This window comes from Mus pahari, chromosome 18 (assembly GCF_900095145.1).
Source record: "Mus pahari chromosome 18, PAHARI_EIJ_v1.1, whole genome shotgun sequence".
Taxonomy (NCBI): Eukaryota; Metazoa; Chordata; class Mammalia; order Rodentia; family Muridae; genus Mus; species Mus pahari.
In genome coordinates, this window is record NC_034607.1 from 155,425 (window position 1) to 167,348 (window position 11,924).

Here is an 11,924-nt window from a genome sequence, read left to right on the forward strand (position 1 = left end):
TTTTTTTTTTTTTTGAGCCAGAACATTCTTGGAATTCTAAAGGCTCTCCAACCCTGCCTAGAGCTAATGCTTTAGCAAAAATACAGTATGACTGGTCTAATTCTTGGCCAATGGTTTTTCAATTTTGACAAATCTTTCAACAGCAAGAACCATAGGAAAATGGCTATTCTAGTGGAGCTTATTTTGATTAGAAAATCTGAATTGTAATACTAGAAGAATGGTAAACAAAAGACTTTACAAAAGCTTGGTTATAGAAAAGTTTAGCCAATCATGAAACTACAGTTGCTTCTACAAGCATGGAAGACAGAGTTAAAATATCTTTTAGCACGGTGTTATTACTGTAAGTCTACTGAAACCTACCTATCTGGCTTCTCAACAAAGACTTCCTTCTAACCCTTGACATAAGCCTCTCACCCTTATTTCCTGGGGGTTAATTCCAGCCAAACTGAGAGCCCTAGATACCAGCAGCCTCAATATTCCCGGCCACTTTGAAATCCAGCTTAACTCCTCCCCTAGAGTGGAGTCCCCAGAGTGGCTATAAAGTAAGTATAAACCATGTCTTTCACTTCTGTTACTAACAGATATTTCTCTGATTTAAAAAAAAAATCCCATTATCATCTTCATTTTAAACCTTTTTTGGTTTTTCTGGCATGAGAGGAAAACAGTGGAGGTTGTAGCAGGCAACTTGCTACTTAGCTGACAAATACAGGGACTGTATGTTCATTATCATATCTATCTTCACTTTTACCCTTTTCATGAGCAACTCATTCTGCATAGATTTCAACTATTTCTGCCTTATGACTTACGTAGGAAAACAACCTTTCCTTTATTTAGACATCCAAATTCTATCCATGTTATCTGTACATTCTCCATCCAATTTAAGAGTCTGTTCAGTAACTACCCAACCCAGTTGATCTTACTCAAATAGCAGACACTGCTGAGAACTGCCACTTGGGATGCATGGAGAACAGAAGCCAGCTAAAGGCACCTAGAGGTAAGGTAATTTAAGCATTTCCCCTGTGCCTGACAAATGGACAATGATCCAACCCAGAGAGTTGCTATCAAAGTCTGCTATCAAAGAGGGTTCTCTACTGGAAGAAACCACTTCTTGACCTTGAGGTCAGAATATCAGAAATGTAAAACAAGCTCTGAAGTCATCGTTTGAACACCAAATAGCGTGCGTGTCTGTCTCTCTCACTCACTCACTTTTATGGACAGTCTCAGGATAAACTTTATAATCCCCCTGCCTTACACTCTCTAGTATTGGAAATACAGGCATGTACTACCACATCTGGCTAATGAATAACAAATTTCCTTTTGCTGCAACTAGTTTTTTTCATATGTTTTTATGATATTGGGGACTGAAACTTGGGTCTCGCCCATGTCACATCAGTCTCCCTACCTCTGAACTATAAATGTAAGCCCATCCCAAGTTACTTATATCTCAAAGAAACCTAACAAAAGGCTTTGGTTTTGTTTGGTTGGTTTTGGTATTTCAAGACAGGGTTTCTCTGTGTTAAGAGCTCTTGCTGCTGTCCTGGATTCACTTTATAGACCAGGCTGGCCTGGAACGCAAGAGATCTGTATGCCTCTGCCTCCCAAGTACGCCACCACAACTGGCCAAGACTTTCTTAACAGAAGTTACATTAACTGGATATGACTAGATAAATGGCTCAGCAGTCAAAAGGAGGGTTTCACTACTAGTCTGTAATTACTAAAATGCTCTCTTCTGAATTCCAAGGACTAGGGTATACATGTGGCACACTAACATGCTCAGGAGCACATATACACATATAATTATATATATATATATATATATATATATATATATATATATGAATGACACAAGACTGAATCTAGAAGACAAGCAGCCTACCACACAGCACAACCCAGCACACATAGAATACATAAATGACAGTCTATAAATACTTGTTCCTAAACACTTAGTAGGATCTTTACTACGTGCTTCCTCAACCCTTACCATATACAAACTTCTACCAAGCACTAAGGACAAAGAACAGAAACTGCATTTCACCTGCTACTAGAAAGCATATTCAAAATCACACTTTGGTAAGTGGAAAAACAAGAACACTTAGCAGCAAAAACTAATCAAAAAATAAAAACCAAAAAGCCAGTGGTAATGGTGGTGGTGGTGCCACACACCTTTAATCCCAGCACTCAGGAGGAAGAGGCAGTTAAGATATTGACTTCCAGACCAGCCTGGTCTAGGGAGTAAGTTCCAGGATGGTCAAGGCTACACAGAGAATCCCAGGACAGCCAAGACTACACAGAGAATCCTGTTTTGAAAAATAACAACAAAGTCCCTGTCTAAAATTAAGGTGGGGGGTAGATGAAAGACATTTCAACAAATAAACTCAGGCAAAGGTTTTATGAACTAGCCTTGAAATGTAGGATACTCTTTATCATATCTTAACCCTCTAATTCCATTTTATGACCCAGTGTTTAAAAAAAGATAAAGAATTACAGTTGGGAGAGGTGACTCAACACTTGTCCCTCCACTCAGAAAGCTACTGAAGCATTGCTGAGTTTAGATGCCAACCTGGGTTATAGAGATCATACCTCAAACAAAAAGCAACTGTCTTCCCTCAATCTCCAGTCTATACAACCTAACTTTTACTCTAATTTAAACACAAGAAACTGAGTCCTGGGAGATCAGAGTAGCCCAAGAGCAGCTACCCTGTATGACTTGACTCCACCACCCAACCACACTGGCAGGCTCTATATTCCACGTGGTCCTCATTTCAGCCGCACAGTATAATAATCAGCTCCCATAAAATACACTCTTCCTCAAAGTGAATGCCAACTGTTTCAGATAAAAGTCCTCAAATTTAAGTCCTGCTTTAACTAGTCTTCCTGTTTTGGGGTGTTTTTTTGTTTTTTGTTTTTTTTTTTTTAAACATTTGAAGTCATGTGTCTTATTGCCTGAGGAAGGACAACTGGGGATATTAACCATACACAAGGACACAGGAATTACTAATTAGTATTTCTGGAAATTGCATAATACCAAGCCCAACAATACCTCTCCCCTGGCACTTCCTTTACAAGGTGCACAAAAGTCTCTTGGTGTGACAGCAGCTAGAAACAAGCAATCTCGACCGTGACTGGGACCAAGAAAAGTAGAGTGGTAGCTACAAGGACTCCGACAGAGTCCCAGCCCTTTCCAAAACAAACGCTACAGGTTTCCACCTCCACACCCAACGGACAGCGGCACAGCACAGTAGTACAGTAAGAGGCACTCTCAAACTTAGCCATACATAAGAGAACCACCCTGTTCCACATCAAAGCTTAGGAATACTGATCACATTTCAGAAGTCAGAACTGTGGCTTACAGAGAGAACATAATTTGGACAGGCGCAGGTCTGAACCCTAACATTGAGCTCCACAACTATCTAGAGTGTAGCCAACTAAGATCACTGCTTCCTGCAGCAAAGTTCCAGAGCCTTTGTACACTGGAGGGGCTAACATGATTTTCTTCACGGAAGGAGGAGGGGATAACACTATTTAGATAGCATACCATTAATCACAGCACTCAGGAGATGCAAATTTACTCAATTTCTCAAGTGGTCAGTTGTTTTGTTTTTGTTTTGAGACAGAGTCTCAGCTATGCAGCCTTGATTGACCTGCAGACTGTCTGCCTCTGCCACCTTTATATCACCTCCTACATTAGTCTCAAGTGAAATTTTCTAGAATGGAGACGAAAAGAGCCTGGGTGGTGGTATCTATTCTCTGGGACCTGCCTAGAAAACCAAGGCCTGCTCATCAGAGTGCTTATCTCTAGCTGTGGACATACCTCATCTTCTTCTTACCTTCTTTATCCTATATAATGCAAGCGGACAGCAAACACCTTAAGAGGGTACTGGAAGGCTGGAGAGATGGCTCAGCAGTTAAGAGCACGGACTGCTCTTCCAGAGGTTCTGAGTTCAATTCCCAGCAACCACATGGTGGCTCACAACCACCTGTAATGGGATTTGATGCCCTCTTCTGGTGTCTGAAGACAGTGTACTCATATAAAGCAAAAAAAAAAAAAAAGAGGGCACTGGATTGATAAGATCTGTGCCAAGAAAGACACTTATTTTAATGCAAAACAGGCAAAGACAGGCTTCTTGAAGGGCAGGGACAAATGAGAGACTGAAAGTCGGGCGGTAGCACCAGAATCAAGATGACATGCTCTAAAATCTTAGTTAGAAGAGCAAAACTGAGCTGTGTCTGAATGGGCAGATGCTGCTCAGATTCCTAGAGTCACCATTCTTTTTTTTTTTCAATACAAGATTTCTCTGTGTAGCCCTGGCTGTCTTGGAACTCACTCTGTAGACCAGGTTGGCCTCGAACTCAGAAATTTGCCTGCCTCTGCCTCCAAAGCGCTGGGATTAAAGGCGTGCGCCACCACGCCCGGCTCGAGTCGCCATTCTTAAAGCATTCAGATAGCAGGGCCTCTGATCTCAGGACCAGGAGACTGGATTAGGGGTAGGGGAGGGGGTGGGGGTGGCTTACTCTGGCAAGATCAAGTGCCAAGAACATTCTATTTTCTCAACAGCCCTGAGAACATATCTAAGAAAAAACATTTTGTAGTCACACAACTGTCATTTATGATATAAAAGAAAATGTTAAAACCTCCTTGTATAAATAAGACACTACTGAATTCAGACAAAAGAAATGGAAATGTGGGCTGGTGAGATGGCTCAGTGGGTAAGAGCACCTGACTGCTCTCCTGAAGGTCCGGAGTTCAAATCCCAGCAACCACATGGTGGCTCATAACCATCTGTAAAAAGATCTGACACCCTAGTGTCTGAAGACAGCTACAGTGTACTTACATATAATAAATAAATAAATCTTTAAAAAAAAAAAAGAAAAGAAATGGAAATGTATGTAGTCTTTCTAGAAGAGTAACAATGGAAAGATTTCAAATACACACTTTTTGATCTAGTGGTCGTCTTATTCCTAGAGATGAAAGAGAAAATCTGAAAACCACATCCAAAAATAGAAATTATGGTAGACTTACATGGTGCTTTAAGTACTTAACTTTATGAAATGTTCACCTGTATAGTAATTTGGCAAAACAAAAGAAACTAGCCAGGCGCCAGGCAGTAGTGGCGCGCATGCCAGAAATCCACCTGCCTCTGCCTCCCAAGTGCTAGGATTAAAGGCGTGCACTAGCACTGCCTGGCCCAAATTCTTGAAATGACCACATATTACTATTGTTCAGATAAAATTAAAAAATGATGTGGTGTGGTGGTGCATACGTTTAATTACAACACTTAGAAGTCAGAGGCAGGCTGGTGAGATGGCTCAGTGGGTAAGAGCACCCGACTGCTCTTCCAAAGGTCCAGAGTTCAAATCCCAGCAACCACATGGTGGCTCCCAACCATCCCTAACAAGATCTGATGCCCTCTTCTGGAGTGTCTGAAGACAGTTACAGTGTACTTACATATAATAAATAAATAAATCTTAAAAAAAAAAAAAAAGCCAGAGGCAAGTAGATTGCTATTTAAGAGGCTAGAGGGGCCTACACAGAGAGAGAAGTGTCACAAAAAAGTAAAATAAAGGGTAAGTCAAAACTGTAGCAGTTTTAGCCCAGGAATAAGCCTCTGTGAAGCCCGGAGTTCCATATTCTCTTGGGCATGTGAGAGTTGAAGAGAGGTATATGTCTACACTGTTCTAAACCTGACACTAAATACTCTTTCATCAATTTATTAATTTATCAATCCCAGCACTTGGGATTAAAGGCCTACGCCGTTAATCTGCATGTGCCAGTCTGATCGATGGAGCTGAGTTCCAGCACAGCCGGGCCTATACAGAGAAATTCTGTCTTGAAAAACCAAAAGAACAGCAAAGAAAAAAGAAAAGCCAAAACAAAACAAAACCGTTACCTGTAAAAGGAAAGAAAGCCAGCTCAGCAGTTAAAAGCACTTGCTGATCTTACAGAGGATCCGGGTTTGGTTCCCAGTACCCACTCAGGCATCCTTATTTAACTCCAGGCCTGAACGCAGTACACAAACATATACACGTAAAACATGCATACACATAAAATAAGTCTTTTTTTTTTAAAGTACACTCTATGCATACTTCACACAGGCAGGCAGACACGAAATATACCCAAATAAATTTTTAAAAAATACAAAATTTAGGGCTGGAAGTAGTGGTGCTCAACTTTAATCCCAGCACTCAAAAAGAGGCAGGCAGATCTGTGACTTGAGGCCAGTCTGGTCTAAATGGAAAGCTCCAGGACAACCTGAACGACCTAGTCCAAAAAAACTAAAAATGGGCAAATTTTGGCTACTTCTTCCAGACTTCACCTATACACTGTATCAAACTGATCTATAAGCACTTACATCCTTGGCCTCCTAAGCTCAAATGCTCCTTTGTTTTACATTATGATATAAGCACTAGAAAGGCAATGCAGTTGGCGTCTGCAGGGCTAGGGACATAGCTCAGATGGTAGGTACGGTGCCTGCCTAACATGCACAAAGTCAAGTATATGATCGCCAGCACTGTATAAACCATGGTGGCGCACACTTGTAATTCCAACATTCAAGGTCAACCCGGTCAGTCTCAAACAACCCACTCCACTGAAAAACAAAATCAAAAGAAAAAAAAAATCACACACACACACACACACCAAAATAGTCTCTGTATATCTTCAAAAATGATAAAAAAAAATAATAATAATTACCATCTGGCCTATCAAATCACTCCTAAATATCTGGCCCATAAAATTAATCCATGTCTAAATAAATACTTATTCACAAACCTTTTTCCTTATAAACAGGGCCTCAAAATATAGGCCAGGCTGGTCACCAACTCTCTATCCTGTCTGTGACTCCCCAGAGCCACCACTCTTGACCTTATACAGAAGGGGTTATTATAGGCAGCACTATGCTATCTTTCCCAAAAGTGAAAACTACTCAAGCCCATCATTTTATCCATTAAGACTGAATAAATAGAGCTGGGCAGTGGTGGCGCACGCCTTTAATCCCAGCACCTGGGAGGCAGAGAGGCAGGTGGATTTCTGAGTTCGAGGCCAGCCTGGACTACAGAGTGAGTTCCAGGACAGCCAGGGCTATACAGAGAAACCCTGTCTCGAAAAACCAAAAAAAAGACAGACAAGAAAAACATGCTGCCCATACACATTTATTACCCACCTCTTCTCCCTTTTTAAAATACTTTTTGCAGGTCAGGGTTGAAACAGCCCACACCTACTGACCACATTGCAAACTGCTCAACAGGAAAGTCAAAGCAGTACACTTAAGCAACTGTATACCACTCAGTAAGCTTACTACAATTACGAGAGACTTCAGTGGCATTCTTAGTTAAAACTCAGTCTTATAAATCACAGTATTATGTTAATGAACTTGCATTTAGTATTATGTATGGTAAATTCCTATCCAATCGTTAATATGCTCTTTTAGGTACCAAGTACACAATACAGAATAAGAAAAGAAAAGCCAAACAAAACCCTCTCTTGTGGAACTTAATTCTGATTATAAAGAAAATGAAAGTAACTTAAAAATCTGCTACGTGTGCATACCACATGTATTAAGTGAAATAGCAGTAGCAAGGATTTTCTCACAACTCTCGCTTTGCAAATGCCTGGTGTTTTCTTACTAAAACAATAAAAATCACAAGGACTTATCAGATACTGTTAGCAGGGGTTTTTTGGATGGTTGGTTTTTCAAGACAGGGTCTTGCTCTGTAGACCACGCTGGCCCCAACCTCAAAAGATCTCTCTGACTCCAGAGAATTTGGGATTAAAGGCCTGTGGCACCACACCCAGCTCATTAGCAATTTTCAATGACAAACATTCCTTCTTGAAGGCAGAATCAGTACCTGGCCCAAGCTTTCCAAGAACTGGAGATCCCCCTGCCTCTCTACGTGCTGAGTTTACAGGGCTGTGATACCACGCCCTTCTTCTTTCCAACCTTTACTGTTAATCTCACAAGTTCATTCAAACTTAGACATTACAATTTTAACTTACTGTGTGTGTGTGTGTGTGTGTGCGCACGCGCGCGCGCTCGCATGCATGGGTGGAAGAAAGTCAGAAGGCAGTGTCAGTTCCCCAAGAGCTGAAGTTACAGGCCATTCACTGTACAGCCACTATAGGTCCTCTGGAAGAGCAGCTGAGCCATGTTCCCAAACTCTAAACATCCAAATACTTTACAACCACACAAACCAAACCATCACAGTGGGTTGTCAGAAACAGATTGCCCAGAATGGCTTTTCTTTAAAAACAACTTGCTGGGTAGAAAGAAAGCTTCTGTCTTTACGAAGAGATTGTTACCAAGACTCTAGGCTAGGAGAGCTTGCAGTTGTCTATAAATCGTATAATGTGATATGCTTCTGTGCTAGACACAAATCTCTATAAACTTGTGCTCTGAGCTGATTTTTGGAAATCCTTAAGGAAGTTGGCTTGTTCTCTAGTTTACAGTAAAGCATATTGTTTTATTAAGATTTTGATGATCTCAATAAAATGCTAACCTGCAAAAAAAAAAAAAAAAAAAAAATGTTATGACTCCCAGCACTTGGGAGGCTGAGACAGGAGAAGTGCCAAGTTTGAGGACAGCTTGGACTCAACCTTGTATCAAAAAGCTGCCTCCAGTGACTAGAGAGAAGGCATGTCTGTAACTGCCACTCTTGCTGAGGACCCAGGTTCTGGTCCCAGCATTCTCATGGCTACTCACAACCTTCTATAACTCTAGTTCAGGAGGATCTGAGGCCCTCTTCTGGTCTCCAAGGGAGAATGTATGTGGTGCACAAATATTAATAAAAATAATCTCCAGTCTACAAAATTTCTAACTCTCAAGTCATTCAACAGCCTGAATTGTGTAACTTGAAAATACTGCCGCCTTCTGTATCCCCAAAAGTGAAAGTGTAATTTGGTACAAAGATCACAAAAACTGGCTCAAAAAGATTAACTCTGGAAACAAAGTCTAAATTCCTTTAAATAATTCAATAATTTAGTGGAAATTTTACTAAGTGGTCTAAGGTTCTCCAGCAATCCTTAGATAAAATTTCCCCCTTGCAGCCCTCCAAACTAGACACACAGGCATTCAGAACATCCAAAATGTCCCAGTCACTTTTGTATCCTAGCTTTCATCAGTAAGCAAAATCCCTTATCTTTAGCAATTTGCATGTGCAGAACGCTAGCAAGATAAAAGAGGTTTATTTCCAGTTAAGACCAACTAATACCACTTAAAAACTTATTTTAGCTTGAGTCCTTAAACACTTTATTGGCTATCAAAGATAGGACGTTCAAATCGGCAACAATATATTTTGTAATTCTGGGCTTTTCCTTCTAGATTTGATCAATTCAATTCAGTCTTTGACAGTGTTACCTTCTCCAACCTTCCTAGTTGAAGCTTTGGGAAGGAAGGAGTTGGTTACCTATAAATGCCCTCCTTGGAAAGATCATTCCCCATCCAAATTCAACTGAATAATGTTCTTGTAAATGATTGCAAAGCCCATAAAACCTAGCACCATCTGAAGACTTCTTGAAAACACATTCCCGATTCCTTTGCATTTCTGTGGGTGGCATTCTTTACAACGTCCAAGCTCTACCAATTCCAAAGACTAACAATTTCGGGAAGTTGACATCTCCATTCATAAAAATTTTCCAATTTTTTATTATAGCACCAAAGAGCACACTGGCGTAGAAGTACACTGTGAGTTGGATTTTAGTAACCAGGGGCTAGTAATACCACCTTTGATGGTAAGTAAAGACATTTTGATTCTCAAGAGGGCTGCTGCAACTGACATCCAACATATATACACACACAGGAGATAATCTCAACCAGATTTTGAAGAGCATAAATAAGTAAGCAAGCAGGCTAAAAACACTTTTAAACAAACAAACAAACAGCCTTGTCTTGAGTAACAGGGAGGTGAGCCACTCAGCAGAGGCACATGACTCATCCACCGGCCAGAGCAAAAGTATTCACACTGTCCACTACACTAACGTGGGATTTCCCATCTCCAACCCAGCTCGGCCTTGGGGGTTTCTCGTTTAAGTGTTATTTCCGTGTTTGTGTGTTTGTGTTTGGGGGGGGGGGTCATTTTGCTGAATCACAACTCTCCAACATCCCCACCCTAGACCGACACACTCCTGCAAAAAAAAAAAAAAAAAAAGCCATTGCACGGGACGGCAGCAAGCAGAGACCCATCAAAACAAAGCCCCCGAAGAGTGGCTTCCAGGTTGGGAGTGGGTGGGTCGAGAGGGACTCCTGGTCCTCCCTCACCCTTCCTATCCCCTGGGCCCCGCCTGGAGCGGGCGTGCGATGGAAGCTCTCTCCCTGTGGACAAAAATCTTCTACCTCTTTCTAGGCAGAGCTCCGGGGACAGCCGGAAAGGTGAGCCTATGAAGCGGGAACTCGCTATCCCAGCACTGGCAGGAGTACCCAGCTGACGGAAGGAGAGCGCGCCGGGGCACGACGCGCAAGAGCGGCCCGCCCCAAGGGGGAACTGCAACCAGAGAGCGCGGCGGTCCCCGCGCTCAGCATCCCGGGCCCGGACTTAGGCGGCCGGGCGCGCACCGCAGATCCAGCGGCAGCCGCTTCCTCCTCTCCTCCTCCTCCTCCTCACTTGACAAAATGGCGGCGGCAGGAAGTGCCGGGAGCTCGGCCCGCCCCCCGCCCGCCCCCGGCCGCCCAGCGCGCCCGCGCCCCCGGTCCCGGTCCGGGTCCCGGTCCCCGCCGCCGCCGCCCGCGCCGAGGGGGACGGCGGCGGCCGCAACCGCCCCGGTACAAAGTCCGCGAGCCCACCCGGCCGCCGCCGCCCCCACGGCGCGGGCGGCCCCGGCAGGGCGCGGGCAGCACCAGGCTCCGGGCCCACGGAGCGGCGGCCTCCCCACCCCCGCGCCGATGGCGTAGGTGGTGGCGCACCGGCCCCATTACGCAATGCAGGTTACGCGGGCCGCGCCGTGGGGCCCCGGCAGCCCGCCTCGCGGCCGCGAAGGACACCGCTCCCCTCACCTGAGACGCTAGGCCGCACGCCGCCGCACGCTGTCCGGGACGCCGAGCCGGGGCCCGTCCGCCGCGCCCGCCGCGCCGCTGCGCTCACAGGCCCCGCTCGCCCGCGGGCACCGCCGGCAGCCGCCGCCGCAGCCGCCGCCACTGCTTCGGTCCCTCGGCTGCGGGAGAGCAGAACAAACAGCCCTGCCGCCGCCGCCAGCGCACTGATGTCACCACGCACGCTGCGCGCGCGGCCCCGCGTCATCGCCGCCGCCCGGCGTGCGCGTCCCGCCGGTCCTCCCAGGTCCGGAGAGCTCGGCTAGTGCCGGCGGCGCTGGTAGAGGTGAGGACGGGAGACTGGCTCCCCCGACTGGGGGGAGGCGGGCGGGAGCCCTTGGAACACGATCGAGGGTCACTGCGGACCGTGTACACCGCAAACTGAGGGAAGATCAAGAGAAGAGGACCCTCGAGACGAGAGGAGTCTTCAGGGCCATCCATAAGAAAACAGCTTTTCGGAGGAAGCCGACACGCAGACCCAGGAAAGGAACCTTGCACACGAGTGGGGATCGTCACATGCAAGAACGACGAGAAAAAATTTCTAAGCCTAAAATAGACATCCAAAAATTTAAGTGATCGGATGACAAACTCAAAAGAGAGCCCTCAAAGACAGGTGACAGAGGGACACTAAGGCCAGAGGACTATGGCTTAGTTGTGCTGCAGTGGGGACTGACGATTGCTGAGAATACAGACATGTTTAACTACGTTCACTACACTCAATTTATGGAATCAACTTAAGGAAAATATCCCATGTATCATGAAATAAGGGAATGAGCCAGTGGGGATTTTTTTTTTTTTTTTTTCGTGAGCAGGGTCTTAAGAATTCTTAGCCTTCTTGCCTCAGCCTTCCAAGTAATTAGATTACATGTGTTCACCACCACACCCAGGTCTTCTTGGCTGGCCTCT

General features: G+C 44.5%; 1 protein-coding gene across 5 annotated transcripts in view; it reads right to left on the bottom strand.

Moving 5' to 3' along the window:
* Nucleotides 1-11,173, bottom strand: part of Brd4 (bromodomain containing 4) — a 79,483-nt gene extending 68,310 nt beyond the window's left edge. For 4 of the 5 annotated variants that reach the window (XM_029531481.1, XM_029531480.1, XM_029531478.1 and 1 more), the window contains exon 1: nucleotides 10,983-11,173. The gene's annotated coding sequence lies outside the window, so the exon portion shown is untranslated. Of the gene's footprint in view, nucleotides 1-10,325; nucleotides 10,589-10,982 lie in introns of those variants that run through there. The other variant, XM_029531479.1, reaches the window with a different exon arrangement.
* Nucleotides 11,174-11,924: the final 751 nt, after the last annotated feature.